The sequence below is a fragment of the Natator depressus genome, chromosome 3 (assembly GCF_965152275.1).
Source record: "Natator depressus isolate rNatDep1 chromosome 3, rNatDep2.hap1, whole genome shotgun sequence".
Classification (NCBI taxonomy): Eukaryota; Metazoa; Chordata; order Testudines; family Cheloniidae; genus Natator; species Natator depressus.
In genome coordinates this window covers 16,429,973-16,457,335 of record NC_134236.1, presented here as the reverse complement: position 1 = coordinate 16,457,335, position 27,363 = coordinate 16,429,973, and the positions used below count along the sequence as shown (strand labels likewise).

Here is a 27,363-nt window from a genome sequence, read left to right as displayed (position 1 = left end):
AACACATCAGGCAGGAAATGAAAGTGGCGGGAGGGAGTGTATAATTATCTGAGTTTGTTATTAACCCTCGTTTCCATAAGTTTTTAATTAATCTGCAAAATAAAAACCCATCAAGACTGTTACATTTCATGTGCTGATATGATTTCGTCAAAACCCTGAATCAAATGACGGCAGCTGTGTGTTGAACACAGGTGAGTAAAAATATAAAATTGCTCTGCAGGACAAACAGCAACTGTAAGGCTACCACATACACATCAGAAACAAGGCCCATTTAGAGCATGAATTCCATTAGTAGGGTCCTCTGAATATGGGACAAGACACCCTGGTTGATGCAGGTCAGAAAGGCTGAATTCAGTGCCACTTGGACACTTCTTGCTGCAGCTTCAAGTGAATAGAGGTTTTATTGAATTAGGCATGATCAGTCTAATGTTCTTTGGGTCACCCTACTTGTATTTCAATATTAAACTCAATACAAATCTCAGTTTTGGAATGTTTTTAATGTTATGCTGCTCCTAAATTTTCAGTATGCCACGTATTTTTGTCTGGACAGCACACAAAAGCAATGCACCAGTTTTCACCAGCTGCTTTGGGCATCCAGGAAGGGACAGAAGTTAGTTTAGGTTTTGGGCACCATGGAGGATGCTGAAGCTTTTTGGCACTAGGGAGGAGGGTGCTTCTCTTCTTTACCTGTCCCCTTCAGGGCACTGGTGGATGTGACTTAATGCTTCTGTTGAACTTAACTCCCTTTAGTTTTCCACCTGTACAACTCTTGACAGCTGCCCCATAGCCCAATTGGTGACATCTGGCACTTTGTCCCATATTGTGGATAATGACTATTGTTTGCAGCTATAGGGGTTATGAACTTATTTTATGTTAAAAGAACACTTAGATTCTGCAGCAGATTCCACATTTCGTTGCATAGCGGAGCAGGAGCAGTGATCTAAGCTTGTCAGACCTGCTCAGCTGCCATGTCCTGAACAAAGCCACCATGAACCTTCCCTGTGTCAAACCCACCTAGGAATAGGAAGAAGGCATTGGCCTCCTGGATGCTCAAGGGGAGCAAATGGAGAGGTACCGTCTTCCTCTGGAGAAGAATGGATATAGATGCTCCACAGAGATCCAAAAGGAGAAATAGGCCTGTTTTATTCTTATCACTCCCCTCCTCCAAAGACATCCAAGGAAGAATGGGCTTGCCAACCGTCTCCTGGAAAGAACTATTTGTAAGAACATGTCAGGGTCTCTTTAGCAGAAAGAGGGAGCTATGTGTAAGGTCTGTGGTTAAGGCTCTGGCCTGGGACTCGATTCAGTCCCCAGCTCTGCCACAGACTCCCTGTGTAACCTTGGGCAAATCATTTATTCTCTCTCTGCTTCAATTCACCATCAGTAAAATGAGGATGACAATACTTCCTTGAGTGTTCAGATTGTAAGTTTTATGGAGTAAGAGGACTCTCTTTTACTACGTGTATGTACAGTGCCTGCCTTAATACGCTCCTGATCTTTATTGGGACCAATGTGTACTACCACAATGCAAATGCTAAGTAAGAGGGAGGAAGGAACTGGCTGTTCATCATGGTAGAACTAGGCTCTCTGGAGATAAAAGGTGAGAGGGCAGGTTGTAATCCTCCAAATGTTACGGTAGAATAGAATTTGGGTAAACTGCCAAACTTTTGGATACTTGTCCAAATTCCAAACCTTTTCAGTTTTGCCATTGGAATTTTTATGTGCATTTTACCCAGTTGAGATCGGGTTTGTGCATGATAGTATATGAATTGGTACATTGCTGAGGTTTGTTTTGTGCGGGCTCTGGTATAGATTTGCAGTGTGGTGTCTGAGTTTTTTTGCATCTTACTGTATTTTTCTGGTAATCCTAGAGGCAACGCAAGAATAGCTTGAAGAGTAAAGAAGAAGATGGTTGCTATTTGATTCACAAGTAAGCAGCGGAGACTTAGAAAATTAAAAAGAAATACTCCATATTCCTAGAGGACTGAAACCAAAACACACAAACTAGCCCTGATTTTGCAAAAACAAAACAAAACTACCCAGTTTTGGCAACCATTTTGATTTATCCCATCTCTGCAAAACGTGGAATATGTTTAATTTGACCTGTATTTGCAAAGTTAAATTTGACAGTGAAATATTGACTTATTTATTTTTAAAGTATAGAATAAAATGTTGTTTGAAAAGCAAAGATACCAAATGGCTGGGAATAAGTTCCCAGTTTGTGCATTGAAGTAGGTATTTTTACAACACTCATATTTCGAAAGGAGTTGTCAGATTGGGACACTACAGAAATACCTCATTGGTTGCTGATATTGTATTTGAAATTTCCTTATATTTTATTATACAAGAATTGTGCACTTGGCTGCCATTTGTTTCCTTCAGACTCCCAAAGGTAAGTCGATTGTGCCCTCTGGGGGCTTTATACTGCTTTAACTTAGATTTAAGTTTTTTTCTTTCTTGCTTTCACATAAAATATCACATTGATTTTTTTTTCCCCCTTCTTGTGTCTTATGAAAGGATAAATTTATGGCCTTTTTTACATCAGGAAGTCTAGCTTTTCCTGACGTTTTATTGCTTTGAATATTTGAAACATTTCAATCCCAGACAATAAATATTACATGATTATTGTTTTCATATGGATAGGCTATTTCCCTTGGTTTTTCCTAGCAAGTGACACCCAAAAATTTATGGAGACTAAAAACATTACTATTAAACTTCCCTTGAAAGGTCAGAGATAGGCCCCCCCTCCCCCCATTTGTATGCAGTTTAGGAAAAAACAGTTAAAATCATCTCTTCTATATCAACTCTCAAAGCTGTGCAAAGTTAAACTGAAGTGGAAGATTTCTTTTTTTTAAATGGGCATCGTAGGTCTTGATTCTGTCCCACTCACATCAGTGGAAGCTCTTCTGCTGATTGTTCCTTTCTAAGAACCCAGTTCTGCATTTGCTGTGACATGCAGGTGCAGGGCCTGTGATTTCAGATGAGTTTGGGGTGGCTGGTTACAAAGAGCATTAACTAATATCGTTTTTCTACTAAGTCAAACCAATATTGCTTCAGTGATAATGATCTGACAGTCTTATGGCGCAAGACTCTTCGTCCCATGTGTGAACTCTGGATGGAATCTGAGGGTGCATTTTGTAATCAGCACACTTTTTGGTTGGAGGCAGCTTGCTGAGCAGAGCCCTAGTTTTGTGATGCTCACAATACGTGAGCCAGTCTGAAGGGTCAGTCCATCTTTCTGCCCCAGTTCTGCTGTAACAATCAGAAGAAAAAAAATGTAATGTGGAATCTGTAGTTAAAATAATAAAGATGAAGCTTCTGCTGGTGAACAGATGTGATTAAGGTTCTAGAAGAAGAGGTTTGGGCTCAGTTCAAAAGCACTAGTTCATTTAGGGTACATCTACCTAGCAAAAGCTCTGTGTGGCTGCTTACCTGAGCTAGCTTCGATCCAGTTAGCCCAGGTAACGACAGAAGCAAAGACAATGCAGTGTGGGTAATAGAAGTCCAGCATCGACTGTGTGCACATTGTTATCTGCAGTAGCTGGATTCCATGCTGTGTAGACATACCCCGAGTCTTGAACTGAAAGGAGGAAGACCCTGCCACCATTGCTCCAATGAGTAGACCCTACTGAAGTCCATGGATTTGCTCATGTCAGTAATTACTACTCACATTGATAAGGGTTGTAGGCCCTAGATTACCCAATAAATCTCCTCCATCTCTGTGTCAGCTCCTGCTTTAACACATCATCTACATCAAAGGAATATATTTATAATTATTAAAAGAAAATACTTCCTACTATGTCTTGGAAAAATTCAAGCTAGATATCTCAGCTAACAGAGACAGTCAGTAAAATGAAGCATGAGCCAGAGCTGCAGAGTTCAGCTCGGAAGGTGAATCCAAACATCCTCTGAGTGGAGGGAAGCTTTGGATCCAGGGGGTTGGTTCAGGCCCAGAAAAACTATCAAGAGCTTTTAAAAGATTTCAAACCAAAGAGACATTTATGGATCCAGCCCTGCTTCCTCTCCTTGACTGGTGTGAACCACAGGATCAGACTCTACACCCATTTTAGAAGAGACACTAATAAGTATTTCTTGAAAGTGGTTTTTAAATGTTGTCTTTCCTCGCCATTCTGTCTTATTCCCTTTTGCAAGGGTTGAAAATAACATTCAGTTCTGTACCTGCTTTGTCCTTTTCCATTTAGTAAACACAAATTGTGTCCCTCCCTGTTTCTCATGGAACTTGAGCCAACTCAGCTTTTCCTGTTTACTTCCTTGTCAGAAGTGTCATCGATGGTGTCATTCCAGCTGTAGAAATAAGGTTTGTTCTGGCTGTATGGTTGCCTCTGCATTACTTGTGTGTTTCAGGGTAATGCACTAACAGGAGCTATTGACTTTTTAAAGTTTTGGCAACAAAGTGATGATTTAAAAAAAAAAGTCTTGAAGGTTAAGGCACTGGATGGGGCTCAGGAGATTTGGGTTTGACCTTGGGGAAGTCGCTTAGGGCCAGCTTTTTAAAGGTATTTTGACACCTTGTGGGATTTTCAAAAGCATCTAGGCACCTATCACCCATTGCAATCAACGAAAGAGCCCACTAGACACCTAAGTATCTTTTAAAATCTGGTCCTTAATCTCTCTGTGCTTCAATTCTCCATCTGTAAAATGGGGATATCATACTTCCTTTCTCCCGCCCTTGGTCTAATAAGACTGTAAGCTTTTTGGAGCAGGAACTGTCTCTTTCTCAGGTGCGCTCTCCCCTGAGCTATGGCAGGTTTTAAATCCAAACCCAAAGCTGAATAAATCTAATCAGCTGCCTTTTAATATTTAAGTGATGAGCTGACTGGCACACAAAGTGAAGGGTGGTGAAGAGGGAGGGAGATTGTGGACCCCGGGGCTTTTATAAGTTAGAGAAGAATAAAAAAAAAAAAGCCTGTGGAGGAAAATAATCAAATGAAAGGCAATGATGTGTAAGTCACAGCAGTCTGAAAGCTAAAAATAGCTGACAGAGCAATAATCTAGCAAAGTTTTGCAAAACGGCTTCCGTTGCTCTTGCTACAAAGATAGGGAATAACAGCACCAGAGCAGCTGCTGCATCACATGCTGCATGTGTTTCCTTTGATGTACAGGAACACGGGTATTTCAGTCACTCGGGAGGAAACGATATTCTAATGAGTGGAGCTACTTGTTCACAATTCTCTCTACAGAGCTTGCGAGCTTCTGCAAATTTTTAATGATTATTTCTCTTCTGTACAATAAAAGCAAACACTGAAATGTGGAAGCTGTGACTGGTTTATGTGAGACCACGATAGCTTTGGTTTTACCCATCCACATGTTTGACTAGCACACTGAACTCTGAATTTACCAGACCCCAGCCCACGTCAGTCTGTGAGCCTGATTCTCTGATCATGCTGGCATAAATCACGAGAAACTCCATTAGAATCAAAGGAATTACATCAGTGATGCACAGAATCAGAATCAGACCCATTGACTGTATCCTCAGGGTCTGATCACATGAAGTGTTGAATACCCTCGATTCCTGTTAAAATCAGTAGAAAAATGAGTGCTCTGAGCGTATCTCAGATAAGGTCTTAACATGAGGTAGTGTGTGCACGCTCCAAGGAACCAGCTTTTCTCAGATGGATTCTAAGGGCCAGATTTAGGAGAGAACTTAATCACTTGCTTTAAACACTTTAAACATGTGCTTAAGGCCCACTGATTTTAATCAGGGCTGGACTAAAGCATAGGCACTATAGATTTTTGGGCACCAGCTCCTGGAATCAGATGATTACATCTAAATCTCAGATTTCATTTAACAAAAAACTAATTTTTTGCAAACAGTTGCCGAAAAAAAAGCTTGAAAATGTGAACCAAGTGCAACCGATGCTGAGTCTGCAGACCTCTTGAAATGGTTCCGCTGAGAGGGGTAAATTGTCCCATTCTTCTCAAACTCCTGAATAGGGATGTTTTCTAAATCTGAGCCTGAGTGAGCAACTAGAGAAAAGGAGAAATATATTAAAAAGAAAGGAAAAGCATAGCCTTGTGGGAAGTAGGGAGGATAATTAACCAATGGTCTGTTGGGATTATGGAGGTATTCAGATGAGTGGCGATGTTCCAACCTAGATGAAGATAGCTAGCTAGAACTATTAGTCTTTCCACAATATTTTAGTATTGCTCTGCAATGAGACATATACATGCTCTGCATTAATACATTATTACAGATTGGATAGTGTAAACTCCAGATGTTGAGAACATGATTTCCTTTGTTGTCATACAAAGGTGTCCTCTACATCCATAGTAAAAACAATTCTACTAATTCTTAGGTTTGCCATTGCTCTCTGTGTGGCACATGCCAATTTAAATCTGTCATTTCCTCTGGTTAAGCATAACCATGAAGGTGAAGGATATGTCCTCTGAATTAATGACCCTGTGGGAGAAGTTGATTATTGTAGTGCAGCTGTGAGCTGTTAATCCCAGCTGGCCATTCATCGCAAAGGTGGTGGTTGCTACATTATAACGTGGTCAGAGGCAAAGACTAATGAAATTACATTTTTTGAGTGAATTGTGACTTTAATGTGGTGTCTGACTCCTGGCACTGGTATTGGCCAGTCCCTCTCTGTGGACTGGTCATTCCTAGAGTATTAGAGTCTTTTGAAGTGCATAGAAGAACTGCCGCTGACCTTGAGGGGATGTGGATCAAACCTTTAACACCTAGTACACTGGGCAGTCAGATTCCAGATCCTCCCTCTGTTCAGCATTTAGCTGTGTGAAACATACAAAAACATTTCCTTCCACTGCACAGTTTGCTCAACCTTCTCCCATGTTTATCCCAAAGCCATACATGCTCCTGTAAGCAAAACGCCTGACTGTTTTGGGTTCTTTTTAATAGGCTCCCCCATCACTTGCTGCTTCTGAAGAATTCAGGAGTCCTGCCTCCTCCATGACCTGAGCAGTATTACACCTGTCCTGAGTTCTTTATGCTTTTTGCCTGCAAGGTGGTGAATCAACTTTAATCTGGCCTCAATCACTTGCAAAGCCCAGGGTCCTGCCTTTGTTTAAAGCCCGCACAGTACTGAGAGCCCACCAGGAATCTGTGCTCTTTTTAGGTGTTCTGCCATCATCCATTTCCGCAGTCCAATGTTGCTGACTTCAGTGGTCTTTGGACATGGCCCTCAATAAGCTGGTGACCAAGTTTTGCTGTGCAGCCTGGAGGATGTGGATATCACTCTCCTGAGGAAATCCACTTCAGCTCATCTCCCGCATTTAAAAGTATAAACACAGCAGGCTGAAAGGGGGGATCCAGAGAGTCGAGTCAGCTGTAATCACGGTCACTTCCATAGCATCCTTTCCTGCTGTTTGGCTTTTCAATATTTTGCATGCCTCTTTTGTGATTTCTCTCACATTATTTTTAATATAACTCTTAGTGCAGCACCACAGTGCATATGTGGGGAGGTTTCATAAACTATTGTATTAGTTTATCTAGGTCATTATGAATAGGCCGACAATTGCACATAGAGCCCCATTGTGCTTGGTACTGTGCATAACTAAATCTTTCTATGACCCTCATGACTGCAGAGTCTGAGTGCCTCACAATCTTTAATGGCCCCTGTGAGGTAGGGAGGTTCTGCTGTCCCTATATTACAGACGAGGAACTGCGACACAGAAACTTTGTGACTTACCCAAGGTCACACAGGGAGTCTGGGGCAGAGTTGGGAATTGAATTGAGTTGGAATGGGGAAACTGGCACAGCGAAGAAAAGCAAGGACTAGAACCAGGTCTCCTGACTCATTGCCCAGTGTCCCGATCACTGGACCAGCCTGTCTCTTAAAGTGGAAATAAATATTCTGAGTGATGACCGTGGTCTGTATGTGCTGAGGGATCAGGAATGAAAATGTTCACACAAAGCCTGCAGGCAGAAACCACAGAGTCCCCCCACAGCTCTACTTTGCTTTATTAAAAGTCACTGTTTCTGTGAAAAATGGGGTTTATAAAGTGAGCTGCCTTAATTATAAAGTTATGTGCATTTGAATGACTTGTTTCCTGTTAACAGTTCATGACAGCCTACAAATGTGAAAAGTATTACCAAGCCTATTTTTAACATGGCTTTGGCAGGGCCGGAGTTGCGGAAAATCAAATCCTATAGAATCCTAATGAGAAAGTCCAATGATGCTTTGAAGTATGGTTACTGTTCTTTGAGTTATTAACCAGTGATGTCATTGCTATATGAGAAACAGGAAACAGAAGGGTCTCTCTTTGACAGTATGCGTTAGATAGCAATAGGAACTGATCTTGGGCTGGGTTTGGGCTGCAGGGTTGTCAGTATGTGGCTGTTCCGGGAGGAGAGGGTATATAAAAACAGGTACAGTGTATAAACATACTCCTGATCAGTTCTGGGAGGCTGATTCCTGCAGTGTGTACATTTGTTTTCTGCAGTGCTTTATCTCTCAGAAAGCTTTCTTAATTACTTAGTTAATTACTGTTTAAAATGTCCACATTATTTCTTGTCTGAATTTTGTGTTCAGATTTCTTGTACTAGATATTCCTCTGCTTACACAGTCAAGGCTTGGATTTGCTTTTTTAGCCACCACATCACACTGGGAGCTCCTGTTCAGCTGCTTCTCCATCATGACCCCTAAGTCCTTTTCTGAGCCACTATCGTCCAAAATATGTGAGTCCCCCGTCGCCTAAGTGTGACCTACATTCTTGTTTCTTAGATGTATGTGACCTTTCATTTAGCAAGGCGTACATGTATGTTTATCATAGAATCATAGAATATCAGGGTTGGAAGGGACCTCAGGAGGTCATCTAGTCCAACCCCCTGCTCAAAGCAGGACCAATCCCCAATCAAATCATCCCAGCCAGGGCTTTGTCAAGCCTGACCTTAAAAACTTCCAAGGAAGGAGATTCTACCACCTCCCTAGGTAACGCATTCCAGTGTTTCACCACCCTCCTAGTGAAAAAGTTTTTCCTAATATCCAACCTAAACCTCCCCCACTGCAATTTGAGACCATTACTCCTTGTCCTGTCCTCTTCTACCACTGAGAATAGTCTAGAACCATCCTCTCTGGAACCACCTCTCAGGTAGTTGAAAGCAGCTATCAAATCCCCCCTCATTCTTCTCTTCTGCAGACTAAACAGTCCCAGTTCCCTCAGCCTCTCCTCATAAGTCATGTGTTCCAGACCCCTAATCATTTTTGTTGCCCTTCGCTGGACTCTCTCCAATTTATCCACATCCTTCTTGTAGTGTGGGGCCCAAAACTGGTCACAGTACTCCAGATGAGGCCTCACCAATGTCGAATAGAGGGGAAATATCACATCCCTTGATCTGCTGGCAATGCCCCTACTTATACATCCCAAAATGCCATTGGCCTTCTTGGCAACAAGGGCACACTGCTGACTCATGTCCAGCTTCTCGTCCACTGTAACCCCTAGGTCCTTTTCCGCAGAACTGCTGCCTAGCCATTCGGTCTCTAGTCTGTAGCTGTGCATTGGGTTCTTCCGTCCTAAGTGCAGGACCCTGCACTTATCCTTATTGAACCTCATCAGGTTTCTTTTGGCCCAATCCTCCAATTTGTCTAGGTCCCTCTGTATCCTATCCCTGCCCTCCAGCGTATCTACCACTCCTCCCAGTTTAGTATCATCCGCAAATTTGCTGAGAGTGCAATCCACACCATCCTCCAGATCATTTATGAAGATATTGAACAAAACCGGCCCCAGGACCGACCCCTGGGGCACTCCACTTGACACCGGCTGCCAACTAGACATGGAGCCATTGATCACTACCCGTTGAGCCCGACAATCTAGCCAACTTTCTACCCACCTTATAGTGCATTCATCCAGCCCATACTTCTTTAACTTGCTGACAAGAATACTGTGGGAGACCGTGTCAAAAGCTTTGCTAAAGTCAAGAAACAATACATCCACTGCTTTCCCTTCATCCACAGAACCAGTAATCTCATCATAGAAGGCGATTAGATTAGTCAGGCATGACCTACCCTTGGTGAATCCATGCTGACTGTTCCTGATCACTTTACTCTCGTCTAAGTGCTTCAGGATTGATTCCTTGAGGACCTGCTCCATGATTTTTCCGGGGATTGAGGTGAGGCTGACTGGCCTGTAGTTCCCAGGATCCTCCTCCTTCCCTTTTTTAAAGATTGGCACTACATTAGCCTTTTTCCAGTCATCTGGGACTTACCCCGTTCGCCACGAGTTTTCAAAGATAATGGCCAATGGCTCTGCAATCACAACCGCCAATTCCTTTAGCACTCTCGGATGCAACTTGTCCGGCCCCATGGACTTGTGCACGTCCAGCTTTTCTAAATAGTCCCTAACCACCTCTTTCTCCACAGAGGGCAGGCCATCTACTCCCCATGTTGCGATGCCCAGCGCAGCAGTCTGGGAGCTGTCCTTGTTAGTGAAGACAGAGGCAAAAAAAGCATTGAGCACATTAGCTTTTTCCACATCCTGTGTCACTAGGTTGCCTCCCTCATTCAGTAAGGGGCCCACACTTTCCTTGGCTTTCTTCTTGTTGCCAACATACCTGAAGAAACCCTTCTTGTTACTCTTGACATCTCTTGCTAGCTGCAGCTCCAGGTGCGATTTGGCCCTCCTGATTTCATTCCTACATGCCCGAGCAATATTTTTGTACTCTTCCCTGGTCATATGACCAACCTTCCACTTCTTGTAAGCTTCTTTTTTATGTTTAAGATCCGCTAGGATTTCACCGTTAAGCCAAGCTGGTCGCCTGCCATATTTACTATTCTTTCGACTCATCGGGATGGTTTGTCCCTGTAACCTCAACAGGGATTCCTTGAAATACAGCCAGCTCTCCTGGACTCCATTCCCCTTTATGTTAGTCCCCCAGGGGATCCTACCCATCCGCTCCCTGAGGGAGTCGAAGTCTGCTTTCCTGAAGTCCAGGGTCCGTATCCTGCTGCTTACCTTTCTTCCCTGTGTCAGGATCCTGAACTCAACCAACTCATGGTCACTGCCTCCCAGATTCCCGTCCACTTTTGCTTCCCCCACTAATTCTTCCCTGTTTGTGAGCAGCAGGTCAAGAAAAGCTCCCCCCTAGTTGGCTCGTCTAGCACTTGCACCAGGAAATTGTCCCCTGCGCTTTCCAAAAACTTCCTGGATTGTCTATGCACTGCTGTATTGCTCTCCCAGCAAATATCAGGAAAATTAAAGTCACCCATGAGAACCAGGGCGTGCGATCTAGTAGCTTCTGCGAGTTGCCGGAAGAAAGCCTCATTCACCTCATCCCCCTGGTCCGGTGGTCTATAGCAGACTCCCACCACTACATCACTCTTGTTGCACACACTTCTAAACTTAATCCAGAGACACTCAGGTTTTTCTGCAGTTTCGTACCGGAGCTCTGACCAGTCATACTGCTCCCTTACATACAGTGCTACTCCCCCACCTTTTCTGCCCTGCCTGTCCTTCCTGAACAGTTTATAACCATCCATGACAGTACTCCAGTCATGTGAGTTATCCCACCAAGTCTCTGTTATTCCAATCACGTCATAATTCCTTGACATCACCAGGACCTCCAGTTCTCCCTGCTTGTTTCCAAGGCTTTGTGCATTCGTATATAAGCACTTGAGATAACCTGCTGATCGCCCCTCATTCTCAGTATGAGGCAGGAGCCCTCCCCTCCCGGAAGTTCCTGCCTGTGCTTCCTCCTGGTATCTCGTTTTCCCACTTACCTCAGGGCTTTGGTCTCCTTCCCCCGGTGAACCTAGTTTAAAGCCCTCCTCACTAGGTTAGCCAGCCTGCTCGCAAAGATGCTCTTCCCTCTCTTCGTAAGATGGAGCCCGTCTCTGCCCAGCACTCCTCCTTCATGGAACACCATCCCATGGTCAAAGAATCCAAAGCCTTCCCTCCGACACCACCTGCGTAGCCATTCGTTGACTTCCACGATTCGACGGTCCCTGCCCTGGCCTTTTCCTTCCACGGGGAGGATGGACGAGAACACCACTTGCGCCTCAAACTCCTTTATCCTTCTTCCCAGAGCCACGTAGTCCGCAGTGATCCGCTCAAGGTCATTCTTGGCAGTATCATTGGTGCCCACGTGGAGAAGCAGGAAGGGGTAGCGATCCGAGGGCTTGATGAGTCTCGGCAGTCTCTCCGTCACATCACGAATCTTAGCCCCTGGCAAGCAGCAGACTTCTCGGTTTTCCCGGTCAGGGCGGCAGATAGATGACTCATGCATTCATACACATTATATATATGCACACAGAGGTGCATAGAGTTATATATCAGTATATGCGCCTGCACACACACATCCACAAGCACCAGTACATGTGCACAGGCACACAGATCTATACATGCACATATGTACACATAGATGTACTGTTCTGATCATTTATTGGAAACGCTTGTGTAAAAATACATAACTATTGTTCATGTGATTAAAACAATGTTAAGTTAGTAACATTTCTAATAAATAATAGCCCTTCGTCTAAAACAGCTATGAAAGTGTGTTGGGATCTAGGTTACTGGGAGCTTAATAAAAGCCCGAAGATTCAGTATTGGCAATTCATGACAATGAGCATGTAGTTGATCATGTCTACACTATGGCTGAAAATCACCCTGTGTAGAGGGCCAGTACAAAATCTGGACACCATCTGAGTCCCTTTTACCTAGTTTAAGATGTTGACTAATATATGGCTAGGATATATTAATAATATGTATTAGCCATATGTATTTGCATTAATCAAAAATAGCATTAAGCACTAATATTATAACAGTTATATCACCAAAATCGGCCTATTATTTTTATATAACCCTGATCACGTATGCTAAGTATCCCATAACCCCTTGCATTCACTGGAGTACGTTTTGGCTAGAGCTAATAGGGAAGCTGTCAAAATCAGGACGGATGAGTGCTTTGCCAAAGCAACAGAAAGGGAGTTACTCTCACAGGCCTGTACTGGTGTGTCCCAAAGGAAGAGGACAAGAGATAGGATTGTTCTACCCTAGTATGGGCCTAGGAGGTGCCTTCGTGCCCTTTGGTATCTGAAATGGATGTGTTCCGAACCGAAAGATAAGGGATACACCATGGTAACAGAAAAACAAGGTGTAAAGCTGATTGGTTACATCCAGTTTCAGATGATGTACACTGTACCTTTTACTTGTAAACAGGTAGGGTATAAAAGGATGGCTTTAGGGTTGTAACTTTGAGAGCACACCTTTTGCGTAAGGTGAACGTAACAATGCTGCGTGAGATGGCTTCTCAGAGATCGGTATCTTATAGAACCTCTTCCTGTATTATTGGCTTATAGCAATAATCCTGAATTACATTGGTTATTTGATCTCTTGAGTATATTTCATAACAAACCAAAGTGTGGTCAAGTAATTGATATACAATTTATCAACAAAGAACTTACTGGGACATGTGTATGAAATAGGCCTTGTGCTGGCCTTCGGTATGGGGGTATGTGTGTGAATTTCCCCAGTAGGTGTATTTGACACATCCAAGGGGAGATCTCTGAGTTGGAGGGGCCTTTCCTTTCTTTGGTTAGTCCAAAGTCCTGGTCAGAAATCTGGTGTGGATGTCCGCAGCTCATTAGTCCCTAGCCTTTTCGTAATGCGTTCAAATGAAAGGTGGTACTTCCTTTGTCTCAAAGTAAATTAGCAGAGTGGGAGGCCTAGGTCTGGAATGCAAAGAAAGGCAGTGTCCTGTTTCACTGTTAATTCTTCATTTTGCACTTAGGAAAATTATGTGGCTCTTCATACCTGTGTGTGCTTCATATACAACCATATGCTGAAACCCTTCCTACTTTTCTCACAGATCAGTATGTTTGACTTGCTGTAGGGGTCTCTAGCAGTGCATTTATGTGGGTTCAGGAAACAACATTCTTAACTGTAACATTTGCTGGTCTCTTTCTCTCTCTCTTTTTTTTTTTTTTTTTTTATGTCATGTTGTTCATCCTTTGAGTTCGAACATGCCCATGACATCACTGGTTGATTTGGTTTCTGTGAACACCTGCGTGGCTTATCAGGTCAATTTGAGCTTTGAACTCCCTGTGGCACGCTGACCAAGAGATGCCTCTAAGGATGACTTGATTAACAGTGGACGTGCTGCTGTTGCAAGATTTATGCTGCTGGTGCTTCTGCTCTGCCTCTATAGTTCTCCTCTGCTCATAGACGATAGCACCAGTGTGGATGAGGCCTCACCAGGTAGAACTATCATGAGTCAGATCTTCCTAAAACTCTGGGTCAGTGCTGAAATGCCCCAAGGATAACTTAAGGGAGTTCTTGAAATGTTTCTTCTGGCCTCCCTGAGAGCGCTTTCCCTCCTTTAGCTCGCCATAAAAGGTCTTCTTTTAAGTCATAAGAATGTTACAAAGCTCTGGGCTAAAGTTACATGTTGCTTTAAACTCTTTAAGCAACAAAGCAAGCACTGGCAGTTGTAAGACCTTTCACTTTGAAGCAGTCTTAAGATATATGTCCAAGAATATGTTGTTTGTTTTAAGGCCAGCTTTTATTCCTTTAGTTGGGTACCACTGGCATGCATCTGAAAAGGGCTTTCATCTTTTGTACCGTAGTCTGTGGCAGAGGCATATCTAATCAGTTTAAACAGTCATCTATCCCTAGCTGTCAGCTTTCAGAAATAAGAGCATTATCTGCAACCACATAGAGCTAAAGAATAAGGTTGGTACTTCATCTTGGATCCTAAACTTGTGGTTGACCTTTCTGTGGTAGGCGTCTCTGGCTTTCCCTTTTCTGGTGTGTGTGTGTGAGTGCATTATTACTAATTGTCATAGAATCAAAATTCACAGTTTAAACATCACCTTCTCCTCTCTCTAATATAGGTTTCATGCCATCTTTTAATGCTAGTCACTTCACAGTGTGTCCTTTAGCGACGATCCTGCCCAGCAGAGCTGCTTGTCTGTAGGAGTCTGATATTATGCAGTAAGCATTGGTCACTCCATGGTTAAGATTTCAACCAAATTTCTGATTAAAGCTGAATTTTCAAGTCTCTCCAAAATCCATATACATAATTGTGGTCATAGTTTTATCCCATAATTAGGGATAAAAATTCAAATTGTAAAATTATTAGAATATGTTGGAAATGTCAAATTTGGAGGTGAAGAACATCATAGAGGCTTGGATAGCTAGATTGTCACTAGGATTGTCACTCTGTCTCTGTGTCACTCTGAAGCCTAAAATATCAGGTGAGTCAGTGTGAAGTGATGGAAACAGCTACAAGTATCACCGAGAACCCTTTTTGTTTAGCATATCGTCAGGTTCGGTCGTCAGTGGGATTGTCTGTTTTCATCCAGTGGCTCTCAGCCATTTGACTTTATGAATTACACTGTGCAGTGTACAGCTGCAGTCAGCCATGTATCTATGCCATGTCAAGAGTCCTAGCCCATTGTGATATCAGAGGTAAGTCAACCAATCACCACTCTTACTCTACAGCTAATTTGCATGCAACAGTTTCATCGCTTGTATAAGGGAGACTGCACAGATGGCGGATTACTTGGCCCAACTGCCAGACCTTTGCGACAGCATGGGCTTTCAGCTACTAGCTTTACTGTAATTGTCTGGGGTAGTAAATTCATTTGGATGTCTGGCTGGAGATATAAAATGCTCACACTGAGACAATAAATCTAGAGAGTAAATTAACTAAATGACTGCAAATTTATGTGTAATCCACCCCACTTGAGCTATCAATGCTGTTGAACGTGCAATCTCCAGCACCAAAGACACTCATCTCAACTATTTGAACTAAAGGAGAAACTCCATTATCTGCCAGCTATAGTAGACTCTTATGTGGACTAGCCACTATGAAGGGATTGATCCACACATGTACAGGTTACATATACAAAGCAATTGTTTTTTGAAAACGTTCCACAGATTCTGGTCCACATTCTCTCCTGGCCCACTACAAGGAGTAAGAATAAGGATAGTCCAGTGAGTAGGGTGATAGCCTGGGACTTGGGAGAGCTGTGTTCAGTTCCTGGTTCTGCCACAATCTTCCTGTGTGACCTTAGACAAGTCGCTTGTCTATGCTGCATTTCCCAATTTGCAAAATGAAGATAAAAGCACTTGCCTACCTCATGAGGGTGTTGTGAGAGAAAAATACATTAAAAATTGTGAGATACTATAGTAAGAGGGGTTCACTATAACTATCGGAGAATCTCAGTTCCTGTGGGTGTTCTAAGAAAACTCTCACTGCAACCCTGCTCCAAGTCCCCTGCAGCATGGTTCTTCCAAAGTCAGGGATCTGTATTTTGGATAAAAATCCAGGAGTTCAGATGTATCTCTTAACCTTAGCTGAACTTCAGGAACTTCCAAATTGGGCAGGAAATGGAATGAAAGCATATTTTCTCATGTAATACATGGCGCTCTGCTTCTTGCTGGAATGACCTTTGATGAAGCCACCCACAAAACCTGGTGTATTTGGTAGTGTGTCGACTGAAAAGGTGAAGACAAGGGTGATGGTCCTAAATCTGCAAGATCCTGAGCATCTCATGAGAGTTGCTAAGTGCCCTCAACACCCACTGAAGGTGGCTGCTCAGAAGGCACTCAGCACTTGAGGAAGCACATTGAAATGTGAAAAACCCTGTAATTTGCAGTGGTTTCGATTCAGGGACATCATGGCCAAAATCATACTTAAAATAGAGCGAGAGAGAGAATGCTGGTGAATAAAGTCTTTGGGAGGTGAAGTCGGTCCTGGAGCTGTGATCATTACCATTTTGCTCTCTCCTTCATGTCCCTAAACCAGGGATAGCTCTTTCCCAGGGCACATCTGTATTTGGCTTGCCAGACATCCTACTTGTACAGGGGCCATCACCCCCATGGCTGTGACCTGGAACAGCAATGCAATGACTGGGTGGACCGTTAAAGAGAAAAAACAAGCAATAATAATCATTTAAAGAAGCAATGTCAGCATTGTAACTCAAACCTGGTCAAAGGACATTCTCCCTCAACACAGTTAACAGTTAGCCTTTGGAACTCACTGGCACAGAATATCAGTGAGGCCACGAGTTTAGCAGGGTTTGACATTAATAGGGAGAACAAAAATGCCCAAATAAACACTTTAAAAATAAGCAAGTGTTTGGGAGGGGATATAAACCATCTGGCTTCAGGGCATAACCCAACTAAGGGTCAGGAGGAAATTTTCCCTCTGGGAAGGTTATCCCAAAACTGGCTATTTACCAGGTTTCTTGCACCTTCACCTGAAGCAGCTGGTGCTGGCCACTGTTGGAGTGTTGTGGGGCTGAACTCCTGGCAATCCTCCCAGAGTCTCTCATCTGGCACCCTGAGTGCAATTAAGAGGAGGCCTTTGGTGAGAGCTGCGAGAGATCTTTGCAGTGAAACCACTGATGTCTGGTTTGGGGTTTTGTGACAATCCCAATGTTTGGGGCCAGTTATGCTGAAAAGTTTGCTAGTTTTTCACACTCTTGGGCAAAGCTTTGAGTGCACCTGGGTCAGTTTATGGTTACAGATGAACACCCTGTGAAACAGAGTGATTTCAACCTGAAACCAGGCAAAACAGATTGGTTTTGGCTGGGTTTCACTTTGAGTTATTGAGTTCATAGGAAACCAGAACTCAGAGGGGGATAAGGCCACACAAACCAAAGCAGAAGAAAAGATTTGCATGAGCTCTTGTGAACTGAAACTGTGCAGTTGTATGAATTATGCCATTCCTCACCTTGCCATGACTTGAACACTCAGATGCTAAGGTTTGGGCACAGAGTTGATGGTTCTGAAGCAGGGATTTTCTCTGATATGTGTGTGAGGAGTTCCCCTTTCTTCAGGGTGTCCTTCTCTGGGACAGGAGGACCTGACAACCTTTTTCCAGACATGTAATCAAATTTTGATCTCCAGTTTCCTACATCTCACATCTCTGTCCCTCCGTATGCCATTGCTCTGATCTTTCATTGCCATTGTCCCAATTGCTCTACTGTTCCCACAGTTGACTGCATGCACAGTGAGCCTCAGAAGCCATATGATATGGTATTTTCGTCCTGTCACCATTGTGCCAGCACACATACTCTGACACTGTGAGATGCAGCCAGTTAAACAAGGTGTGTTTTCATATGAATGCTCAAGCAAGGACCATACCACAAAACCCATAAATTCAGCTGCTCAAGAGAAGTTAATTTATTTACAAAATCGGTTTACTTCTTCATCACAAATCAAAAGACTCTAAACAATATGGTTCACTTGGAAGAGCAGTGAAAATTCTTCACTACTTAAAGTACTTCTGGACTCATGCACCATCCCAACCACTCTGCCTATTCATTAATTTGGAAGTATCTATTTCCTGATTCAGTCTCTCAGCAAAAGTTCTGCGTGGTTTTTTTTTTATTGCAGCATCTCAGTGGAAAACAGTCAGCTAATGTATATGTTTAATCAGTGCTTTCAGTCATGATAAATGAAATGGTGAGTAAATACAGAATGGAGGAATTTCTCATGAATGTTACATATTAAACCATAATTTAATTATAATAACGAGAGCTAAGTGAATAATTCACCACAAATAATTTATTCAAGTGTAACCTCTTTTCTTGCTCAAGGAATATCTTTGAGCCAATTGCAGTTTACTACAGTGGATTTTCTTCGACAGATATTATGCATTTTTTTGACACCTGATAGTTTGTGAATAACAGCAGTTGAACAGTGTTACTTAGATGTGTTGGTCAGAGAGTCACTTGGCATTATTTCTGTTACCTTCCTTGAAAGAATACAGCAAGCACTTCCAGCACAAATGCCGGTATGCGTGAATTTAAAATTCTGTTCCTGTGAATACTCTTCCATTCGCCCTTGAAATTCACTTTCCTGGTCCATTTGTGTCTGAGAGTCCCAGTCACTGGAATGTACAAATGGCAGCTGAAGCCAATTCATTGAAAAATAAATGTGAACAAATATCCATTTAATGGGGAAAAATTGCATTGTCCTCTAAGCAATAATAAATAAATAATACTAATAATGTGGAAGCCACTATATCTAATACTTATCATTGAACCATACAGTGTAAAGAAATATGTGATGTCAGGTCAATTACTGACAAGCAAATTATACTTCTTCCTTTCACCAGACTTGCAGAAAACCCTATTCTTAACTCATCTCATTATGTAGTAGAGCTGAATGGCATGTTTTGGGCAAATAAATTAGCTGAAAAAATGCATTTTTGGAGCATTTGCTGAAAAATGCATTTTTGGCCACTTTGAAACAAAGTGTTTCAACTTTTTGTTTCAAAATACTTTGTTTAGAAATTTAACGATATTTATTTTAACAAAACAAAACAGGAGGAAAACTACCTAAAAATGAAACAGAAAAATTTATTTCACTTTAGTTTTAGTTTTGTTTTTAATTATTCACTCAGCTCTATTTTGCATTGGCATCATTAGAGGCCTTCAAGCAAAGCATAATCTTACATTACATTTGCATGCCAGATGGACTATGCTACTACACTTCTTCATGAGGGAGGATTAAGAAAAGTGTGTGAGATTTCTAGTCTGGTAACATCATCACTGGAGCCAGGACTGATAGCTGCTTAATAAAGTTGCCCGATGCTTCCCATATAAGACCCTGTTTTCAATTGCTTATAACTTTGCCAAACATTAGCCATTTGGGCTGAATTTTCCATGGTGAGTGCTTGCCTTAGGCCAATCTGTTGTTAAACTTTCCACTAAAACAGTTCAGCCATTTCCAGGAGTGAGACTAGTGAATAGTACATTGCTTTTCCATATTCAAAAATTCTAGAAATCTTTTCTTTGAACAGGTCTAGTGCCTCCATGCTTCAGAGCAGGGACTTGAAATTTGGTAAGGGGTGGCCGTGGTATCATAGATGTGTCCTTTGCCATGCTGGTGAAAATCTATCAAAATTAGGCCAAATTATAAATTTTTGAGCATAATCACAGTCTGCACATACTCAGAGACTCAGATTTTAGCAGCTACATTCCCTGAAAATTCCATTCTCACTAAGCATGCTCCAATCTGAGACTGAGCAGGACTGTCTCTGCATTTGGCCCTCTGGATTGCTCTAGGCTGTGCCAGATCTGGGTTTGGGCAGTTGAACTTGGAAGGAAGCTGCCTGATTTCATAGATGTATTGATTCCATGGCCAGAAGGGACCATTATGATAATGTACTCTGACATCATGTATGACCCAGGCCATAGAACTTCCCCCAAAATAACTCCTGTTTGAACTAGAGCAGATCTTTTAGAAAAACATCCCATCTTGATTTAAACATCACCAGTGGTGGAGAATCCACCTCAACCCTTGGTAAATTGTTCCAATGGTTTATTACCCTCGCTGTTAAAATTTTCACTATAAGACATAGTTTTCAATACTTCCATCATTCTCTTGGCTCTTCTCTGAACCCTCTTAAATTTATCAACGTCCTCCTAGAATGGTAGATACCAGGGCTGGACACAGTATTCCAGTAGCAGTCACACTGGTGTCAAATACAGTGGTAATATAACCTCTCTACTCCTACTCTATATTCCTCTATTTATGCATCCAAAGATCACATTCGCCTTTTTAGCCACAGCATCACACTGGGAGCTCATATTCAACTGATTATTCACCATGACCCCAAAATCTTTTTCAGAGTCACTGCTTCCCAGGATAGAGTCCCCCAGCGTGTAAGTATGGTCTGTGTTCTTTGTTCCCAGATATGAGTTTACATTTGGCCATATATTGTTTGCTTGCACCCAGCTTACAAAGCAATCCAGATCACTCTGTACCAGTGGCCTGTCCTCGTCATTATTTACCACTCCCCCAATCTTTGTGTCATCTGCAAACTTTATCAGTGATGATTTTATGTTTCCATCCGCATCACTGATAGAAAAGTTAAATAGTGTAGGGCCGAGAACCGATCCCTGGTGGTGAAGGAGGTAAGTCTATATTTCAAATGGAAGATTGCTGTTGCACAATATGCTCCCATTAAAATAATAGATTGGTAGATTTTTTTAAGGCCAGAAAAGCCTCTTCTGATCATCTAGTCTACCCTCCTGCATAATACAGGGTTGTAGAATTTCACCCAGTGATTCCTGCATCTAGCTCCACAACACATTGTTGAACTAGTGTGTATCTTTTAGAAACCCATCCAGTTTTGATACAAAGATTGCAAGTGATGGAGAATATACCACATCCCTCTGTGATCGGGTCCAATGGCTAATCACACTCATTGCTAAACGTTTGCATCTACAGTTATTTTTTTAAAAGTTCATTGCCTATGTCTGTCACAATAATGTGGACCAAAGTGGTAAGTGGAAGGCCTGGGTTAGCAGGAGACTGATCTCCTCCAATGGGAGAGAAGACTGCTGTGAGCCTTGGTTCTGAAGTACTTCTGCATGCCAAACTGCCATGACTTTCATTTCCTCCTGCTCTCCCCTCCCACTTCTTATTCTACTCTGTATCTTCTCGACAGTTTCCTTCTCCCACTCCCTGGCTTTGTGCCTGCTTTTATGCAGCCCCACCAAGCAACCTGACCACGAAGCATCCCCCTTTTCTTAGCAATTGCCCCTTTAAAACAAGTATCTCTTGCAAAACCATCCAGTATTAACATTATTTCCTTGACATCTTCTGTCTGCGCTCTCTTCTGGCTTCTCATATTTGTCTGCCTGAACTATATATTGTAGTTTTAATGATCCCATGTGTGGCTTGCCAGCAGTGTCAAATTAGGACCTTCAGCACCAAAGCACAAATCTCTTGCTTTAAAGGTATACCTCCATTAGATGGTAGCAATAGTAGGTCATTGTCCTCTAATGGAGCCGCCACTAGAAAGAGACACAACACACACTTTATGAATGTGTTACAATGGCTTCTCAGGGCAAAGTTGATAGGCCAAATTCGGTCCTGGCAATGCAACCCCATTGCTTTCCATAGAGTTGCACTCATGAAGCCAGCTGTGAATTATTTGCTATGTCATTCATGTGTTCATAAAGTGTCATTTACACATACAGCCCTGTATACATAAAAGAAGAGATTAAGGACCAGATAGGGGACTGGTAAATTATTCACTTTGTCTACTTACAATTTCATTTGTGGGGCGCTATCATGACTCCACTGATGTCTTCCCTGCTCCCTCTTGCTCCAGGCATGTGATCTCAGAGATGCTCTCCATTTTCCAGAGAGCGCAATTCACTTAAATATAAATCTTGACCTGTAATTCCGCTCCTTCATGGAACACTCTGAGCTAGGCAATGTGTAAACAATGGAAAACTAGAAGCTTTTAACAATTGGTTGTGAGAGGGGGCTGGTTATAACTGGGATTCCTAATGTATGAGAAAATCATCCCTGTGCCAGCGACATCTTGAAACATTTTTTTAATATCAAGAATGATCTTTATGCAAATCTCAGGGAACGTCTGTTTGTTCTGTTGCAAAAGCCATCTGAGCTATGACACAAAAGGAAATGTAGTAAGACAAGGTAATAGACACGGAAGGCTGCTAATAAGAAGATTAGGTCTCTAGGCTGTCAGACTTGTCTCCCTTAAGCACATGTTTATGCTTCCAGTCAAACAATGTAGCTTGTATAACCATTCTCCACTGCATCTGTATTGCAGAGAACAATATTTTACCATTCATGTAGTCAGCACACAAGTGCTTATTTGGGGTTTCTAGAGAGTCACAGATGACAAGTCATTGGGGCTCTTTCTAGAATTTTCAGGTGCTGAAAATCGTATCCCTAGGTAGGAGCACCCAAAACCAAAGTGCCCTTTTCATTGTGATGCCTGCTCTGATGCTGTTCTGAGGGTTGGTCATGAGAGTCAGAGTGACACAGCAGGGACCAGAGCCCAAGAATCCTGATTTCTCTCATTCTACCTACTTTAGCATTTATACCTTGCCTATCACTGTAGTGTCAAATTCCCTGTTCCCTGCTGTAACCATTAGGTAATACTACCTGCACTTTAACCATCATCATCTCTTTCACTCTGTCACCAGTGCCGCTTCCTCCCACACCTACCCCCATCCCCTCCCTACTGCCTTGTACTCACCACTCATAGTACCTACAGTTAGATTGTTAACTCCGGGGCACAGCCCATGTCTAGCTGCTTGTACTTGTAACACGGTGGCCACCACCCAAGCGCCCCCTCTTGGCAACGGTGTCTCCGCGGTGCCCTGCACTTATTTTCCTCTTCTTCAGGGCACCTTAAACAAAACTCCATACAGTCTTGCTCATCCAGTCACAGCCCTTCTTGGGATCTTGTTTCTTTATTGACGCTAAGTTCCAAAAAGCAAACACAAAACCAAATCTTCCACCCAACTGTAAGCTGGGCATGGCCTGAGCAGCCGGAGACGAGGCAAGGCCTGACCTGCCTTCTTTGGCTTCTCCCAAAGGGAGAACAAAACTTTCAGCTGGATCTTCTTACCAAGCCCAAACTCCCTTCTTCAGGGACCACTGCAGGAGATCCTCCTTCTCTGCAGCTTCACTCTGCAGTTCTCAGTCTAGCTCTGCCCTCATTGAACTCGCCCTGACCCTTTATAGCCCAGGTGCAGCCATAGCCCATTAATTGGCTCCCTGGGGAGCACCTGTTCGGTACAGGGGCGCTGAACCAATTTTAATCCCAGGTGCCAGCTGCCTTGCAACAGTACTGTAAAGTGCCTGGCACGCTTCTAAAGAAATAATAATAGTCTGTCCCAGGAGACAACAATTGGTGTATGGAAGCTGTGCTGATTTAGTTACATATCCTTTGATCTGCTAATAAGTATTGAAATAGAAACCCCTCTGTGTTTTCCTGTCCAGGTTAACTCACTGAACGTTTATCCTCCACTTTGAAGGACAATCCCGTAGGCTTGTAAGCACTTTCACAGGTAAGTGCAGTGAACTCCTGGCAGATTCAAATAATGAATCAATATAACCTAGCTCAGGGAAAGCTGTTGGAAAATATTTTATTGTTCTTGAACATAACAAAGAAAATAAAATCACAGCCTGTGTGGCTTGCAACCTCAACACTCTTTTCATTTATCTTCCAATTCCTTTCTTCTGCAGTGGACAAAAAGAGAAACTAAACCACCAGTTCATGCCTCCCCTCATTCGGGGCCATATTGTGCATTAATTTGCCACAAAAAGTCAATGGGAGCTGTGTGCAGGACTGAGGCTACGTCTACACTATCACGGTAAGTCGACCTATGCTACGCAACTGCAGCTAGGTGAATAATGTAGCTGGAGTCGATGTACTTTAGGTCGAGTTACCGCGGGGTCTACACCACAGGGGGTCGACAGGAGAAAATCTCCCAACGACTTACCTTACTCTTCTTGTCGGGGGTAGAGTACAGGGATCAACTGGAGAGTGATCTCCAGTCAATTTGGTGGGTCTTTACTAGACCTGCTAAATCGACTGACGGTGGATCGATCTCAGAGTGTCGATCCCTGCCGTAGTGTAGAACTGCCCTAAGTGCCCAAGGTTTCAGGCCCAAGAGGTGTAGCTGAATGCTCTAAGCATCTGCTTTGGAATAGCTATGTTATCCGGTGTCCTAGATTCACATCCTTGTAGGAATGACCCATCCCTTTATCTTTACCATATACTTTACCGCATACAAGTTTCAGACGAGACCTTTTCAAACCAAAGTGCTGTCCACTCTCTCAAGTGTTGGTAAGGATCCTCGGGCATATATTAGAAGAGTAAGGGTTTGTTGATGAAAGAGAAAATTGAGCAGCATGATGTCCACTCTGTGTTTAGCTGTCTCTGCTGTGTGTGTGCATCACAGCTACTGAGAGAAGCAGGATCACTTGCCCTGGGCCCACGCTCTTCTTTTCTCTAAAAAGGAAGCTGGGCTGCAGGGGGTCATGTAATCCTGCAGTAAGTTGCCTGGTGGGGATCAGAGTTCTCTTCTTGAATGCTTAGACCAGCAGGGGTAGAATCGTTAAAAGGAGAACAAGCCCAGCATCTGCAGCTGAATCAGATGGGATCTGGGAGCATCTCACCTCACTCAACAATGACCCCCTCCAGCCAAGTGCAGGACTGGCTCCAGAGAGGAGACCCAGGCCCAGATTTTCCAGCTCACTTTTACGGAGTGTTTAAAATCGTACATGTATGTATTTCTCACAAGGGATGAACTTTATAACCTCAGGTTTCAGAGTAGCAGCCGTGTTAGTCTGTATTCACAAAAAGAAAAGGAGTACTTGTGGCACCTTAGAGACTAACCAATTTATTTGAGCATAAGCTTTCGTGAGCTACAGCTCACTTCATCGAATGCATCCGATGAAGTGAGCTGTAGCTCACGAAAGCTTATGCTCAGATAAATGGGTTAGTCTCTAAGGTGCCACAAGTCCTCCTTTTCTTTATATAACCTCAGTGGTCACATTTGTCTCAGGATAGAAACAGCTGAGTTTGAAACCAAAATAAAATTTCAAGTTTATACGTGATTAAAAAAATAGGTTTCCTGCATTTGTAGAAAGACTTTTCTTAAGTCTGAATAGGTGGCATAATTGCCTTCAGTTTGCAGTCCAGTGTCTTATCCACAAGTCTGCCTTCTAATTTTAAAGTAGCCTAGATTTATAGTAAACATGTTATTGGCTAAACTTTATTTTGAGCTCCAGTGCTGGTTTAAAAAAAAAAGCATTAATCAGGTATATGCCAACTTCATTCTGCCATGTTCATCTACCAGTGTGGGTTCTCAGATGAACAGAGGCCATTGGGGAAAAAAAAATCAAACTTCTGAAGAATAGAAAGAAACAACTGTCCCTTGAAAAATATACAGCAAACATCCCAATCAAGGTCTGCTACTCTTCTCGCCATTGAGCCCGGGAGTGATAGCAGCCACCTGTGGGATAATTTGTGCATATGGCCACCCCTTGTGGCCTTACCTTGGGTTAAGCCAGGTTATGTTTCATCCCATCCCGTAACTGCCCGCTTGGAGGTTGGTTTTCACAGCCCGCTTAGCCCTGTACCCCTATTATTACTGCCAGAGAAGCTGTTTTAAACTGGTAACACAATGACATTGATATTAACCTCAACAGAGAAGAACCGCAAACTGAAATAAATGGAACAAGCCTTCTGAAACCAGCCCAGAAGAGAAGACAAGAGAAGCCAAGGAAAGTGTGGGCCCCTTACTGAATGAGGGAGGCAACCTAGTGACAGAGGATGTGGAAAAAGCTAATGTACTCAATGCTTTTTTTGCCTCTGTCTTCACGAACAAGGTCAGCTCCCAGACTACTGCACTGGGCAGCACAGCATGGGGAGGAGGTGACCAGCCCTTTGTGGAGAAAGAAGTGGTTCGGGACTATTTAGAAAAGCTGGACGAGCAGAAGTCCATGGGGCCGGATGAACTGCACCCGAGAGTGCTAAAGGAGTTGGCGGATGTGATTGCAGAGCCATTGGCCATTATCTTTGAAAACTCATGGCGATCGGGGGAGGTCCCAGATGACTGGAAAAAGACTAATGTAGTGCCCATCTTTAAAAAAGGGAAGGAGGAGGATCCTGGGAACTACAGGCCAGTCAGCCTCACCTCAGTCCCTGGAAAAATCATGGAGCAGGTCCTCCAGGAATCAATTCCGAAGCACTTAGAGGAGAGGAAAGTGATCAGGAACAGTCGGCATGGATTCACCAAGGGCAAGTCATGCCTGATAATCTAATTGCCTTCTATGACGAGATAACTGGCTCTGTGGATGAGGGGAAAGCAGTGGACGTGTTGTTCCTTGACTTTAGCAAAGCTTTTGACACGGTCTCCCACAGTATTCTTGCCAGCAAGTTAAAGAAGTATGGGCTGGATGAATGGACTATAAGGTGGACAGAAAGCTGGCTAGATTGTCGGGCTCAATGGGTAGTGATCAATGGCTCCATGTCTAGTTGGCAGCCGGTATCAAGCGGAGTGCCCCAAGGATCGGTCCTGGGGCCGGTTTTGTTCAATATCTTCATTAATGATCTGGAGGATGGTGTGGATTGCACCCTCAGCAAGTTTGCAGATGACACTAAACTGGGAGGAGAGGTAGATACGCTGGAGGGTAGGGATAGGATACAGAGGGACCTAGACAAATTAGAGGATTGGGCCAAAAGAAATCTGATGAGGTTCAACAAGGACAAGTGTAGAGTCCTGCACTTAGGACGGAAGAATCCCATGCACCGCTACAGACTAGGGACCGAATGGCTAGGCAGCAGTTCTGCAGAAAAGGACCTAGGGGTTACAGTGGATGAGAAGCTGGATATGAGTTGACAGTGTGCCCTTGTTGCCAAGAAGGCCAATGGCATTTTGGGGTGTATAAGTAGGGGCATTGCCAGCAGATCAAGGGATGTGATCGTTCCCCTCTATTCGACATTGGTGAGGCCTCATCTGGAGTACTGTGTCCAGTTTTGGGCCCCACACTACAAGAAGGATGTGGAAAAATTGGAAAGCCTCCAGCGGAGGGCAACAAAAATGATTAGGGACTGGAACACATGACTTATGAGGAGAGGCTGAGGGA

At 43.2% G+C, this 27,363-nt stretch overlaps 1 long non-coding RNA gene across 1 annotated transcript; it reads left to right on the top strand.

Annotated features, from left to right (window-relative positions):
* The first annotated feature begins 1,894 nt into the window (after nt 1-1,894).
* LOC141984422 (uncharacterized) lies at nt 1,895-25,991 on the top strand. Its single transcript, XR_012638731.1, has 5 exons — nt 1,895-1,930; nt 20,567-20,600; nt 23,707-23,774; nt 23,953-24,080; nt 25,924-25,991. It is a non-coding gene; the product is annotated as an uncharacterized LOC141984422 (long non-coding RNA).
* Nucleotides 25,992-27,363: the final 1,372 nt, after the last annotated feature.